General features: G+C 41.2%; 2 protein-coding genes across 3 annotated transcripts in view; one reads left to right on the top strand and one right to left on the bottom strand.

Annotated features, from left to right (window-relative positions):
* Nucleotides 1-16,068, bottom strand: part of kri1 (KRI1 homolog) — a 602,835-nt gene that overhangs the window by 135,387 nt on the left and 451,380 nt on the right. The window lies entirely within an intron of this gene.
* The window catches only part of LOC125879065 (phosphoinositide 3-kinase regulatory subunit 5-like), a 135,779-nt gene continuing 127,548 nt past the window's right edge, over nt 7,838-16,068 (top strand). For both annotated transcript variants that reach the window (XM_049560673.1, XM_049560671.1), the window contains exons 1-2: nt 7,838-7,899; nt 9,942-10,010. The gene's annotated coding sequence lies outside the window, so the exon portion shown is untranslated. The remainder of the gene's footprint in view (nt 7,900-9,941; nt 10,011-16,068) is intronic.

The raw sequence follows: 16,068 nt of genomic DNA, 5'->3' as shown, positions 1-16,068 counted from the left end.
TTAATGACAATCATCTGCTACAGTATTTGATTAAAATCACTCTCTGGTTTGCAACCATCACGTCTGCAATCAAACACTTTCAGTCTCCCCAGAAGTTTTCCCTGATTCCACCCTGACAATTGCTGCCTGTCCTCCCCTTAAAGCACATCCTTAGGCTGCCCAGGTGAGAAATGGCCTGTCCTTGTCTGACACCTGCACTTTACTCTGTGTCTCTTCAGTTGAAGGTCCCCGTAACAACATGAGATTCCAGACTCACACCGAGATCAGTTCCCTGGATGTAACGTGAATGTAGCTGAACAACTTCTTTACTTTGACAAGCTACATTTTTTGTGAATAGTTAGGATATAGTTCAGTTGTGACATTGGCTGACCAAAGTTCAATGTCAGGACAACGTCTAATGAATTAATTTGACATAGAATACTGATGACAGATGACATTGATATTTTGTTGGTTTTAAGTTGTGTTGTTAAGTAACCAAATCCAATGTCTCCCAAACTTGTCATGCCAACATAATTTTGGTGTAGAATAACAACATTTAGCCGTAAGGTATGGAGAATAAAACCCAACGTCTGCGACACGTCATAATGTCAACGTTCACACAAGTGAAATTCCAGCGTCATTAGACATTTAAAATATCATCAGCCCAACATTCATTCCAACCAAAATTTTATGTTTGTCTGACGCAGGAGTCCAGCATCTCTCTAACATCATATTGACTTCTGGTGCCAGCAGGGACTACTTTTCATTGCAAAGTAGCTAGTTTGGTAAGCTAACGTGTTAATGTAGTTTCCCCAACACTGGTTAGGAGAAGATCCGTTTTTTGGGGCACAACCCAGGCTGGAAATCAGTAATGTCTCGATAAAAAGACAACTGCTTTTTGTGGCACTATTCCGGCCATGTTTCGAATCCCAAAAAGCTGCTGGAAAAACAACAGTGACTCGCTACATCACACTCGATTTGTTGTTTGTAGGTCTTGAACAGTGGTTGCAGCTTGGCAGGCATCTTGCCAAAGTGTCATGACATCTACCATCCACTTCACCTCCAGATGACAACGTTGGCTCATACACTACGTCACTTTATAAATGCCGATATGATACATAAGAAGCATGCAAATGCAACGTACTCATGGTGTGCAGAAACACACAATGCCAAAATTGTCTTCTGATGACTGGGCTGACGAAGTCCAGGTTTTACTAACAGGGGAAATACACACAATTTTGACTTGTCAAAGTTGTAAGAATCCTCAAAAGTGTGCTACACCAACCACCAGTGCTGTTGGGAGAAGTTTGCACAGGGGGCTTTTTGCCAGAAAGGCAAAGGATAGGCTAACTTTGGTATTTTCCAATCTGGACCCTATTTTCCAATGTTTTTGTGTCAAAGTGACTAATGGCAGTTACAGTTTTAAAATCAGCCCAGTATTGAGTGAGAGCACTGTGGCAGAACTGGCTATGACGTACCCACTCAGGGCATTTGAACAAATAACGTCCACTAGAAGTGCTTGTTTTTGCCACTGACAGACTCAGGTTTTTGTTCTCAGTGTCTGACAACATTATTGAAAGGATCCCTTCAGAGGTCGACTTTATGGAGGTACTTTATGTCTAACCAAAAACAGCCCCAAAATCACAATGGCTGAATCCACCAGACTCCATTTAAATAAACAATAATTTAATCATCATAAAAAACACTTAATTCAATTCAAGAGAAACAGAATAAATCTCACAAAAGCTGGTTTGTGTTTCAACTGTTGCAACCCTTAATTCACCCAGTTAGATGTGCAATTATGCTGGATCTATACATGCTAAAATTACTGTTTATTTGAATGGAGTCTGGTGGGTTTGGGGATAGTGATTTCATGGGTGTTTTTGGTTAAACAAAAAGGATCTTACTCTTTAACAAAAAGGGTCTATCTCTGTAGGGATCCTTTCCATAATGTTTTAGATACTTAAATCAACAATCTGAGCCTGGCATTGGCAACAAAACAACAACAAATTGACGGCGCACACATGCCCTGAGTAGTTACACTGCAGCAAGTTTCACAGCTGCTAACTGCAGCCGTCTCCTCAATAAGAGCATCTATTTGAAATATTGTTCCCATTAGTCCTAGAGTTAACGCTCTGCCTGAAAAGTGCTTTCTGGCAGAAAGCTTTTTAGGTAGACGTCTGCCTTGTGCATCGCAGGCCGGTTTACATCACTTCGGCGTTCCTGTTGGCAGCGCAAATGCAAACAGAAGACAAGCCCCAGAAGGTATGTAAGTCTCGGGGGCCAGTTCCTCTCAGAACTGCTTTGTCTGACATGCCTTATGACCCGCCTTATGTCGGGCAGGTATAGCGAACAGTGCTGCTGATCAGTGTAATCCAGGACCACCTGTCTCCTCACAAAATGCCCACACAGACAGACAGACAGCATGATGAAACAGCACGGCCCAGAAGGAAATCAATGCTGCTTCATGTACTTTTACAGCTTTGAATAAATGCGATGTTCTACAAAAGTTTCTGAAGGTTTAACAAGACGATCGCCTTCATCGCAACTAAACTGACTTAACCATTCCTGTGATGTGAATTAGTTTCAGCAGAAGAGAAACAGAAGGGGTTGAGTGGGCGAGTTCTGGCTTCCACCGGGTCCCAGATTATGCAGGCCCCATCTGAGCTGGCAATAACACATTCCTTGTCAATGCCTTTAATCTTAATGCAGTTGGCAGAGGCCTTATGCTTTCTCATGGATTCCAGGAGCTTGCGAGTCCTGGGCAGGATCTCCCACACACGAGCAAACACGCACACGCACCTGGACGGAGAAGAGACAGCCATCGGCTTAACGGCACACATGAGGCAACTGACACAGCACTCCCTCTAGAGACAGTGGAGCCCTGGCTACGGAGCTATTTCTATTCGTGCCCTATTTCATCCACAACCAGTCCTACTTTCACTGTATCTTCACTGTTATCAGTTACAGCAGGAAACCAGACACACACATGCAGCAAGGAACCAAACCAGCTCAAGTTATTATGACTGCAGCAGAAATGCATCTTATTCCTGTCGCAGGGGCCTGTAGGGAAATCATGAATACAAATTTTTTTTGTTAAAGTCCCCTGTTGGTTTATCTCTCCTCCCCTCCCTCGTTATTCTGCTGCTATCTCAGGTGGTGGCTGTCAAAGTGTAGGTCGTGTGAACGGGAAGCATCCTCCGTCCCTTTGCAGCAGTAAGCACATGAATTTTCATCAATGTTTGGTCGCAAAAAGACAAGTGCTGGCTGCTTATATGTGCACATGAATACTTGTTGTAATTACTAACAAGTCATAACATGTCAGAATCTGCACGCTGAGTAAAGACGTGAAGGATGAACTGTCACATTCAGAGGGTCACACACTAATCAGAGTGAAAGCTGCTGGTTAGTGATGCATCCATCTATGAGAGAGTCTGCAGAGCTGCAAAAAGTTTGAGGAGTACACATCAGCTGACAATCCAACAGAAATAGAAGACAAAGATCTCAGTGAAGATGCTTCAACTTTAAATTACTTGTGTGATGGCTCCCTCTGCTGGTAAGTGTTGGATCTGACATGCCACATTTCCATTTTAAGGAAAGCAGCCAAATGGGGCACAAAAACAAATGAGTGTTTAACAGATGACGGTGACGCTGAGGATGGTCACAGTACATGAGCATCTGTCACAAATCACAGGCCACACTGTTCACAACACTTGAATGAATTTGTGTCTTAAGTACCTTTATAAAGGGGAAGATTTCTGCTTGTCTACCCACAACCACCTGCTACTCTCACCATTCTCATTTGTGCCTCCTTGTTTCCTCTCTCCTCTGCCCTCCTGCCTGTGACTCCCTTTGTGTTCCAATCCCCATACTACCATATAGTATGCCAGAAAACATTGAGCATGTCCCAATACATAGTATGTCAAATGCTTTATGCTAAAAACACCAGGATGTTTTACTACAGCTGGTCTGATTTTGTTGGTTTAATAGCCAGCATGCTTTTTTTTGTAAGTCACTAGCGATCCATTCAGGATGGACCTGCACCCACCTCTAGTCCAGCTGGGAACCCCTGATCTAGGTGACACTGAGAGCACCCAGGTGGTAGCTGGCTTTTATAGAGAGTAGCTTAGTTCACAAATATGGATTGAACTTTTTTAGACCATGGAAATAGCTAATAATAATTAGAAATCTTAATTTTTCATTTTAAACCTGTGAAAGTGGGAGCAAAAATGAAAGTTCATTCATTTTCCGTAACTGTTTATTTTCTTGAGGGTCGCAGGGAGCTGGAGCCTATCCCAGCTGACATTGGGCGAGAGGCAGGGTACACCCTGGACAGGTCACCAGACTATCACAGGGCTGACACATAGAGACAGACAACCATTCACGCTCACATTCACACCTACGGACAATTTAGAGTCACCAATTAAACTGTATGTCTTTGGACTGTGGGAGGAAGCTGGAGCACCTGGAGGAAACCCACGCTTCCTCTCTACACACAGCCTCATCCTGTGTAAGAAATGTACACAAAACAGCCAAAAAGTTAACAGAAAAATGGCCAAGTGTCAGGGAGAAGTATAACTGTTAGAAAATAAAGACAAATACATTAGTCAAGCACGTACCAAAAGCCAGTCCGCAACGCCAGGAATTGGCACGCCAGGGGCCCTGCCCCTGCCTGCCGCCTGGCACACAATGCACCCAACCCCGATTTCTATCCCTGCGGGTGGTGGGCCCACAGGGCTTTTCGCAGATGATGTGGTTCTTTTGGCTCCATCACACTGTGACCTCCAGCATGCACTGGAGCATTTTACAGCCGAGTGTGAAGCAGTTGGGATGAGAGTCAGCGCCTCCAAGTCTGAGGCCATGGTCCTCTGTCGGAAAACGGTGGTTTGCCCTCTCCGGGTTGGGGGAGAGTTACTGCCTCAAGGGAGGGAGTTCAAGTATCTCGGGGTCTTGTTCACGAGTGAGGGTAGAATGGAGCGCGAGATGGGTCAGCGGGTCGGTGCGGCTTCTGTAGTGATGCGGGCACTTTGCTGGACCATCTTGGTGAAGAGGGAGCTGAGCCAGAAGGCGAAGCTTTTCAATGTACTGGTCCATCTACGTCCCAACCCTCACCTATGGTCATAAGCTCTGGGTAGTGACTGAAAGAAGGAGACCACGGATACAAGCAGCGGAAATGAGTTTCCTCCGTGGGGTGTCAGGGCTCAGCCTTAAGGCCCGAATATACTCGGGCGGAACGTACGCGTAACGGAGTCCGCGGAGGTCTGTGCGGACTCAAAGCGGACGTCCACAAGCCCTGTGCGCACAAAGCTCAGATTTTACGACCGCGCAGACTCCGCTCTGCACACCAGTGACTGCTCGGCATGTATTTTTCACATCGCGGGGATTTTTCACAGACATTTTTACAGGAAACTACAACGCAGAAGTGCGCTCGACTATGAAAGCCCGAATGACTGCGGACATTCCTCGTGGAGTCCGCTCTGCTTATAGTACGCCCAAGTATGTTCAGGCCTTTAGAGATAGGGGGAGGAGCTCGGACGTCCGGAGGGAGCTCGGAGTAGAGCTGCTGCTCTGACGCTGGAGAGATTACATATCTCATCTGGTCTGGGAACACCTTGGAGTCCTCCAGGAGGAGCTGGAAAGTGTTGCTGGGGACAGGGATGTCTGGGGTGCTTTGCTTGGCCTGCTGCCCCCGCGACCCGGCCCCGGATAAGCAGATGAAAATGGATGGATGGACTTTAGTCAGACAGAGAATTGTATAAAAATTTCCTAAAAATATCAGATATGACTTATGTCTGATGTCATATTCACATGAAATAATCTGCTCAAAGTACATCCAAAGCTAGGGATGCACGATAATATTGGTATCAGTCGCTTTAAAATGAACTATTTGAATCGGCTAACATGCTTTTTCTAACAATAACATTACATACACTGAAAATAATTGCATTTCATGTCTCACATCTGCTCGTGGGTCGTCATGATAAGAGTATACATGCATGATATGATGTTAATTCCACTACAGAAGAGACTTCATGATCACTAAAAGTAGGTAGGAAAAATATCAGTATCAGTTATTGTCCAAATAAGTTGTTACATATTGGCATATCGCATATCGACATCGTACATCCCTAACCGAAACGCTCCTTTTACACAAACTTCCTGCTTATTGCATTTATTGTTTGGGCTAATTGAACAGTTTATCAGCTGTTCTGTACTTTTATTGCTATGCATAGAAAAATAAAATCCATAATATCTGTCACTCAGTCAGGGGGATCAGTTTAGTCAGTGATAAAAAATGGGTTCCTTCAGGAGAAAGGTTGGGAACCAGTGTCCTCTATAATTCAGCGTTTCCTCTTCATACTGTGTCACAGGCGGATGCAGTCCATGATCTAATGACTTACATCTGATGCAACACTCTTATTATAATATCTGTGTTATGTTTCTGTTGTGGTAATATTCCTCAGAGGACCTCCTTCAAGATCCTAAATTGAGTTCTCCAACAGGGCTGTGACCTTTTCAACAAAACTGTTGAGTCAACACTGAAGTGGCTTCAGAACAAGACCGTAGGAGTCACTGAGCAGCGCAGCCAAACGCCTGTTTTAAATTCCATGAAACATTTATTGGATGATGATGATAGCTGCTGTGATGATGCTCCCTATCCAACTTGGCTCAACATGAGCTAATCTGCAAGCGAGAAGGGAAGGAGATCCAAGAGAGCAGCCAAGATGAGGAAACCTGAAAATATTAAATCACTGCCATAGGTGCCTCCACAGAGAACTGACTTTTAATTTTGATTTCACTTTGTCGCATAATGTTTTTTAATTATTTACAAAACATCAAGCTTCATGTATGTACTTAGACTGTACGGCACTGAACCTCAAAAAGGTAATGAATCGCAATATATCGCAATACTTAGCAGATCACAATAAAATGGTATCATGGTCTACATAATCACATTTCACATGTTACATGACCCACCCTGTCGAGTTCATGAGCTACAGTCTCAGAGGCTTGTGCAGTGTGCAACAGTTAAACAGCATCACGTCATATCCGAGTGTAAAACAGTACATTAGATAGAAATATCTGACATACATAGTGCTTTATTTTTTGGTGAGTGAATGTGAGACTTTAACACTCAGTTGCTCAAAGTAATTTGTGTTAATGCAATTTTAACAAGAGCAATGATCTGACATCCAGAAATCTATTTAAGTGAGTTAGGTGAATTTACATTTTGCCAGCAGGTAAGTGCAAGTATAAAGGAACAAGACAGTACAGGTTCAGTGATATGTTTACAGATTTGTAACATGTGGACCTTCATGCAGAGAAGCTCAACTCATCAGGACAAAAATCAACAAATGGATAAATGGAATTCGATAAACCATTTGTGGCAATTCAGACGTCACAAAGTCAATTAAAGAATATTTAAGGTCGTCATGATAAGAGTATACATGCATGATATGACGCTAATTCCACTACAGCAGAAACTTCATGATCACTAAAAGTAGGTAGGAAAAAAAGTGGATATATTGATATCGGTATCAGTTTTTGGCCAAATAAGCTGTTGTATATTGGCATATCGCATATCGGCAAAAGACATTTAAGACATTTTAAGATTTTTTTAAGGACCTGCAGACGCCCTGTTTCTGTGGAGGAAAAGAGTCCTGATGCCAAAGAAAATTTAAAATAAAAAAATAAATATTTCTAAATTCACTTTATATTTGTAAATACACAAATATCCTGGAGTTTGTGTCCATTTTGTAAAAAATAAATAAAAATAAAATAATAAATAAAAAAAAAGTCTTACCTTTCATCCCCATCGTTGATTATGACGTCATTTCCTGCAGCTCATCAGCGCCTGATTTTAATTAGCTTAATTGGATGCACCTGTGGTCACACCTGGAAGTAATGTCGTCATCAAGGGTAGGTTATGTTGGCCTAAAATATCTTACCCATAAAGTACAATAGGCCTTTTCCCTCAGTGGAAGCCATTTTGACGTGTCGCAGTAGGAAAATATGTAAATAATACAGGGGAACATGCTAGCTCCATTTTGTAACGTGTTAGCTTAATGCTAATATACAAGACACTGTCATAGCTCACTGGGACACTTACATCTCAGCTGTTTAGACACATTAAATCTTTTGAGGCCAACGACTAATTTACAAACATTCAGATTTACAAGCCAAGCGCAAACTACACAATCATCCAAGCAAAGATAAGTAAGCTAATGTGATGCTAACTGAATGCTAACAAAACAACGGCTAATTTTGCTTAATAGAACTACCGTTATTTGGCAAAATGAAACACTGGACGTCAGCCTGCCTTGTTGTAGGATTATATATACTACGTTTAATGTCTAGAGTCTCATTTTACTTCTTTTTGACACTTACAGTGAACAGCTAGTTGATAACATGCTGTACCGTTATCCTAATGAAGTGGCCCGACAGTTAGCTTCATGCTAATTGCTAATATACAAGAGGCTCTGTAAGGGCTCCCTGTGACACTTGAATGTTGATGTTATTAGTGGCACCTCTGCTTGTCCTACTATGACAAGTGAAAGTGTCTTTTTTGAAAAGTATTTTCATTTACAAATGCAGCACTTAAATCTTATTTATCAAAGAGTGACGTTAGCGGAAGTAAAAGTTGTTGACAGTGTCGAACTGAAGCGGCTGAGTACTCGCAGTGAATTGGCGACTCTAAAGTTGCCAATGACTGTGTCTGTCTGTGTATTTAGCTGTGATAAAGTGGCAACCTGTCTCAGGTGTTCAGTACCCCACCCTCACTCAGTGCATGCTGGGATATACAGCGGGTTACACAGCCCCCCATGAGAGCAAACAGCAGTGGTGGAAGAATTATTTATTTTAGTATTTTTGCCAATATATAGCCTAACAACTTATTTGGCTGATAACCGATACAAGTATCGATATATTCACTCTGTAGTGGAATTAACATCATATTATGCATGCGTGCTTTTATCATGACAGCCCACCAGCAGATGGAGACATGAAACAGAATACTTTTCAATGTATTTAATATTAATTTATTGTGCCAAATAAGAAATAGCCTGTTGGCTGATTCTGAAAGTTAATTTTATAACCAGCACCAGCCGATACTGATGAGGGGCCACTATCATCATGCATCCCTAGTATTTAGATTCGCACAAGTAGTAATACTGCAGTGTAAAAACACTTGCTTACAAGGAATAATCCCGCATTTATAATCACTGAAGTAAAGTACAGAAGTATGGGCATAAAATATTCTAAAAGAGGAACACCACCTAAATTAAGAATTTCAGTTTGTTATTTTCGTGGCCTAGAAGAGTTCAATCAGTATTTGTGAACCTGAGCCACTCTCTGGAACTGAGATGGGCATTCTTGACATTTTATAGACCAAAGAATTAATTGTTTCTGTGCAGAGTTTGCATGTTCTCCCCGTGTCAGCGTGGGTTTCCTCCAGGTGCTCCAGCTTCCTCCCACAGTCCAAAGACATGCAGGTTAATTGGTGACTCTAAATTGTCCGTAGGTGTGAATGTGAGTGTGAATGGTTGTCTGTCTCTATGTGTCAGCCCTGTGATAGTCTGGTGACCTGTCCAGGGTGAACCCTGCCTCTCACCCGATGTCAGCTGGGATAGGCTCCAGCCCCCCCGCGACCCTCAAGAGGATGAAGCGGTTAGAAGATGAATGAATGAATGAATGAATGAATATGACAGTGTACAATAATTAAAGCTGTAAATTCATATTTCCCTCACAGATGAGTAGAAGCAGAAAATGGAAATACACAAAGTACAAGTACTGCAAAATTGTCCTTAAGTACAGTACTTGACTCAGTGTATTAAGTTACATTCCAAAAAAAGAATATGCATGTTTTTGTAGGGCTGGGGCGTATTAAATGTACTTTGGCATAAATGTACCAATTTATGAGTCAAAAAAATGTATATGATATATTTCGTACCTTTTATTTGCAGGGTGTTGCTGGATTCCCCTTCTCTTTAAGCAGTCCTAGAGGACTACATATAGTAGCTGACAAAATGAGGGTGAGTTGACACATTGTCCCACAGTGTCGTAAAGATTTAGACATTGATATAAAATGAGCACTGCCGGTTGACATCACTGTTTACTGGTCCACTGGCTGCACTCGTCCCAAATACTGGCCACCTCAGCTGTATATAACTTTAAAGAAGATACACTTTTTCATATCATATTCTCTTTTATTTATTTATTAAGTCACCTATTAAGACTGATGATACTTGCAACCCCCATAATGTGACTTGCACAGCAATATTTTTAAAAAGAAACAGACACATTTGGGTTTTAGAGTTTAAATATTTTTGTGTCTAAGTGACTAATGAGAACAACAATTTATGAAACTGGTCCAGTATAGGGTTGCAGCGACATACTGGTTTCAAGGTATATCGTGATATAAAACTTGATGGTTATCATACCATGTACATTTGCTTATCTGTGATATTGAAAAAAAAATGCAACTGGCTGTTGAATTTAGTTAAGTTAATTTCTCACATAGTTCCATTCACAAAATGGTTTCAGGTTTCAATTATGATAATAAAACGTTGGCTTAGCAAAAAGTAACCCTTCATTCTGACTAACTTGCAACCGACGAGTTAATACCAGTTGCAATATAATACCTACACTGCGGGCAATTGAGCACTATCAATTTACGTCCAATAAAAGTGCTTGTTTTTGTCCCTGACAGGCTCAAATTATTATTTTAAGTGTCTGACAGTTTAAGGAAAGAATCCCTACAGAAATAGACATTTTTAGATCATTTTTTTAAAACTAGAAACAGACCTAAAATTGCCATCACCTAACCCACCAGACTCCATTTAAATAAACAGTAATTTTAGCATGTATAGATCCAGTGTATTTTCAACTGAATGATTTTAGGGTGAATGTCAAACAAACCAGAGCTGATGATTGTTGGAACAGTGGAGAGAAGACTTAAGACGGTTTTTATGAGTTTTATTTTGTTTCTGTCGACTTTGAATAAAGTGTGTCTCACAATGATAAAATAGCTGTATATTTAAATGGAGTCTGGTGGGGTTGACGATAGCTATTACTTGGCTGTTTCTGGTTAAACAAGAAGGATGTTACTCCGAAACAAAATGGTCTATCTTTGTAGAGATCCTTTCCATAATGTTTTCAGACACTTAGAGTAATAATTTGAGCCTGTCAGTGACTAAAAAATCAACACTTTAAGTGAACGTAAATTGACGGTGCTCAGTTGCCCACAGGGATGACATTGCAGTCTGTTTCTCTCAATACTGGACCAATTGCGAAAGTTGTCTGATTAGTCACTCAGACACAAAATCACAGGAATAATCACAGGTTGAAAAAAACTGAGGTTCCCTTAAATTGTGTTGTTATATACTTCATATTAATTTAAACCGATGGCACAAAAGCCAAATTAAACTTCCATCTTTATTCCAGGACAGAAAGATCACATTTTATATGATAAAAGTCAGCCGCTGTCTTTGCGACACATTTCAACAGGCCCTCTGTTTAATACTTTGTGTTTTGCATAATGTGTTGTGAACCAGCGCCCCTTGACACTTCAACAAAAGTGAGGTTCATGCTAGAGCAGGCGCTGCTCAGAGCCGCTCGGCACAAAGGTCTTTATTGGGGTCACATTCAGCTCGGCGGACCACCCAGCTGTGCGGGTGGAGACACATTCATGACGACGTACCCCGAGCGTTGCCCTCATTACAAATGGGGGAAAAATAGTCATAATTCTCCCTGAGACATAAATGACCTGTGGCACCTTGGCTGAAAGAGTCTTCAGTCACACTCTGCAGCCGACCTCCAGGGTGGCATCGCAGCAGGGTGAATTATGCCAAACATGAAAGGCACAAAACTGCGATTCAAAATCTCTTTAAAGCTCCTTGTGTGTAACATTAATCTTTGAGTAGGAAGCATGACCAAAAAACACTGTCTCCCTTTATGCACATCAGTTCAAAAGTTTATTGTTCCCACCCAGAGCCGCGCCACCTGTGGCCTGCAGAGGGCAGTGTGTAGCAGAGAATGATGGCAGACCATTACCACACATGGAAACTCCTCTTGGATCTGTTACTGGGAGCTCAGTGTCAGATCCAGGAGAGGAAACCACAGAGGTGGCCCAGAACCATCATGTCATAGGCTTTGGCACAGCTGATCCTCTAATTATGAATGACATCAGGCAAATTGTTGTAATTTGTGCTGCTAGAATCGGTCCAACACGGTGGTTTGTCTTGAACTGCAGGATGTTTTATTGACCACCAAGTCTCATCCATCTTTATTATCATATTTGAGTGAAAGACCCAGTGGGTTTAGTGTGCTGTTTGGGAAGCTGAGTTTTATAAAACCTGAAAGTCTGTGTCAATCAAACAATATTCATGCCGACAACAGAAATTTAATCGACATAAACCTTTTGGATTTCCCGTTTTTGAAGTCTGTATGTGCACAAAGAGAAATCTAAAAGACAGAGTGTGGGGTCTCTCCACGCAGTAATAATATTATTCATGCTTGAATTACCTAAGCTTTCCTCTCTTTAATACTTGACTTCAAAACCAATCTGAGAAACAGGGTGTTAATTGAATATTAGGGTGTAAATCAAACAGAGGATAACTCTTTATTCTGCTGTTCAGGCCTCTCAGTTTCCTCTGTGGCTTGACTGATCTGCGGCGGTGGCCCGGGCAGCAGCACTTCAGTGTGGCCGTGGCCTTTAGATGTGCCTGATTGGCTCAGCCGGTCTTAGCGCAGGGCTAATTGGATAAGCTTCTAATCTTCACACCATCGGTATGCTGCTGGATCCTAGGTGAAGGATTACGTAGATGTCCTCGGGTGAAACAATTTGTTGAATGCAGATAAACATTTATCATTTTCTTGCTTTGCTTATGGGAAGTTATATTGGGGTGTTGTTTTTTAACACACTTCTGATTTTAACAAGCAGGTTGTGCAAAAAGCAGATGGCTTGTGGAGGTTTTTATTTGTAGTGTCGCCATTTTAGACAGATGGACATATATTTTATTATAAATCCCAGCAGGAAGTTTTACTGTTACAGCAAAAATAATTAACAAAAAACTAAACAATACACATAAACAAACAAAAGTTAACAATATGCAAAACTTAGCAATATATAGAGCTTTAATAAACGAGCAACGTTTTTTCACTGTATGTGCATGTGTAATGTGGAAATTAGAGCCTGACTGATACTGGAATTTTGGGGTAGATGCCGATCACAATACTGGGGAGTAAATACTAGAGTAAAAAATTCTGATATTGATATATTGGCCGATACTTTAAATATATATAAATATGGATATCAAACACTTGTGACAAAGATATGTAATGGAGTCAGGATATTTTCAAGTTTAACCAAAAAACTAAATTGTTAAAAATCAAATCAGTGCACTGAAACAATAAACTTACTTGAGAATTTAATAATTACATTACTTCTTCTTCTTTTTCTGTATAGTGGTCTGTTAAAAATGTACTTTTCTTATCGGTGCATATCAGACAACATTTAAGCCGATATATCTGTGATAGGCTGATTTATCTGTCGGGCTCTAGTGTAAATGCATTTTGTAAAATCATTAAAAGATGTGATGGTAGATTGCGTTACTTCTTAAAATCTGTTTTCAGTCTTCACTCTTTGGATTTTCCCCCTTTTGAATAAAGGTGTTTAATATGACTGTGGCAGGACATAAAGCAGATCCTGTATGTGTTAAAAACTCTGGTATGCGCTTGTATCACGTCTGTTTACAAAGAATTTCACATGATGTAGTGGCAGCGCACGGCTATGTTTTTGCAAAAGCACAAAATAAGGTTTTCCTAATTTCACCTTGCTGGCCGAGCTCGGCCATCGCTGACAAAACACAGAGATGTTTATGCAGTAAAATCCATGCATGTAAAACACTGTGATCCATAACTGTGATTACGTCGACAGTGTGTCCTCGCAGAGGGTTTTGTTATCATTACGTGCTTCATACTCCTACTCTATAAATAATCTATTTGTCAAGACTTCACATGTTCTTAAGCTGAAAACTATGTGACTTAACTGTACACAAACTACACACAAAAGATAGTGAGTATACTGGTGGCCAGGAACGCCGTGCTCGCAGCTTGTACCAGGATATCCTCGGGTGGTGGCTCCTTTACTTGTCACCCATTTGTGATTGTGTGTGAGGAAGTCCACCTGAAGCCAGTCCAAATAAATTTCACCAAGTCTAAAGCTGGTTGAGACTGAGTTACAGCGGAGGCAGAGCGAGTTCTGCTGAAGACTGAGACTGAGACCAGGCAATAAATAGTCTGGATGTCCCTCCAAAAACAATAAGCCTAGGTGGCCCTAGTGATAGCTGGGTTATTGTCTGGTATGTGCACTTCCAAATGTAAGACTGGCAATATGTTAAATCTCTATGGAGCAGCCCAAAATATCTCCAGAGTTTCTCAGGGGTAAATGGAGATGCAGATCTGTCTTCAGGAGCTCTGTGCTGGACCCTGCAACCGTCACAACAGCGCAGTGTGTCAGGGTTTGACCAATAATGAGAGGAGGTCTGGTGCTTTGCTCTGGAGTCTGTTGGTCCACCACTTCAGTCCAGACTGAAATATCTTAGCAACTATTGGACGGATTTCCGTGATGTTTAGAATAGATAACAATGATCCTTTGCATCTAGCGACATCAAAGTTAGACTAATACAAACTCCAACACGAAGCTTTGTTGCCTTTAAGCGTACGTTTAATTGAATGGTGCAATAAAGAACTTCTCAACGTTATCGTTAAAAAAATAGAGCTATTGGTCTGTCAACGTTTTTGCATATATAGTAGTCTGCCAACGCTGGTCACATCTCTTGCAGCATCCAAGCACTCATACAACTTAAGTCTCATCCAGTAACTAGGCTATTATTCGAGTAACAGCAAAATGTTACTAGCAGAAACATCGTGTGTTCCTGCAACCAAGTGACGAAAAAAAATAAATTAAAAAAAATTCCATTCATTGTAAAAATGCTCAATATCGTGTCCGATAAGCGGTCGACCCTTGCTCAGCTGTACTTTGTGTTTAGAGCCAATTAGAACTAAATGTTAGCATACGATTCTGACCCACTGTCTCTTTGGCCGTTGCCTGTTGGTACGTCTCTACACTGCTGTCTACAACAGTGCAGCTCACTTCATTTCCTATAAAGGCAAGTGCAAAATAAAGTTTTTCTTTTTTCTCAGAAATAAATCCCAAATACAAACAATGGCTAACTCCTTGTTTTGCGCTCTGCTAACTTGAATGGGGATGAAATGATTTAATCTTGCGGCTTCTCTAGACTTAATAAATGTCACTGGACCAAATGGATCAGATTCTGACAGTGAAACGAAATGTTTTGTGTTGGTTGCGATGCTCAAAAAAATGCATCCACTGATTTACAGATGTCTCTTTCACAGTGTAAGTTCATGGGCCCAGTGGCATCGTCGGACTCAGAAGTTGTAATTCCTTTTTTGGCTACCATGTTAGATTGGCTTCAAAGCCCAACACTGTTCCTGGGGGCTGGGGTTAGAGCAAAATATAGTTTGAAAAACATGGAAACCTATATGGAAATGGACAACCATGGTGTCCTGCAAAGGACAGATGGCAGGCATTGTTGTATTCTCTCTGTAATAGAGAGCACAAAAGTGACAACTAATGGCATACTCAAGGCTACTACCTCGTGTTGTGTTCACACCAGGAGCGAATGAAACAATTGTGTGAGTGAATTACATATAAAGTCAATGTAAAGAAGTGATTAGATAGGAATTTCCGCCCGGGGGTTGTGGTGGACAAATTACGATGCAAATGATGCAAATTAAGTGGTGTGCTTGAAGAGAGTAGTTCAATTACGAGTCATACACTTATTCATGAGAGTTGAAAAATCTGAAGTTTTTGCACCGCGATAGCCAATCAACATTGAGATTCAGGAACGTTTGATGCTGAGGACGTACCACACATTCACATTCACTGATTCAGCGATTTCGCACGCACATGACACAAGTTATTTGCACGTATGAAGCAAGTCAACACAAAATACTCTAGCATTGAAACTCACACACGAATAACGCAACGCAAAAAATACACTAGCA

Source organism: Epinephelus fuscoguttatus, linkage group LG19 (assembly GCF_011397635.1).
Source record: "Epinephelus fuscoguttatus linkage group LG19, E.fuscoguttatus.final_Chr_v1".
NCBI lineage: Eukaryota > Metazoa > Chordata > Actinopteri > Perciformes > Serranidae > Epinephelus > Epinephelus fuscoguttatus.
The sequence above is the reverse complement of the archived record's forward strand: the minus strand, read 5'-3'. Positions and strand labels throughout refer to the sequence as shown.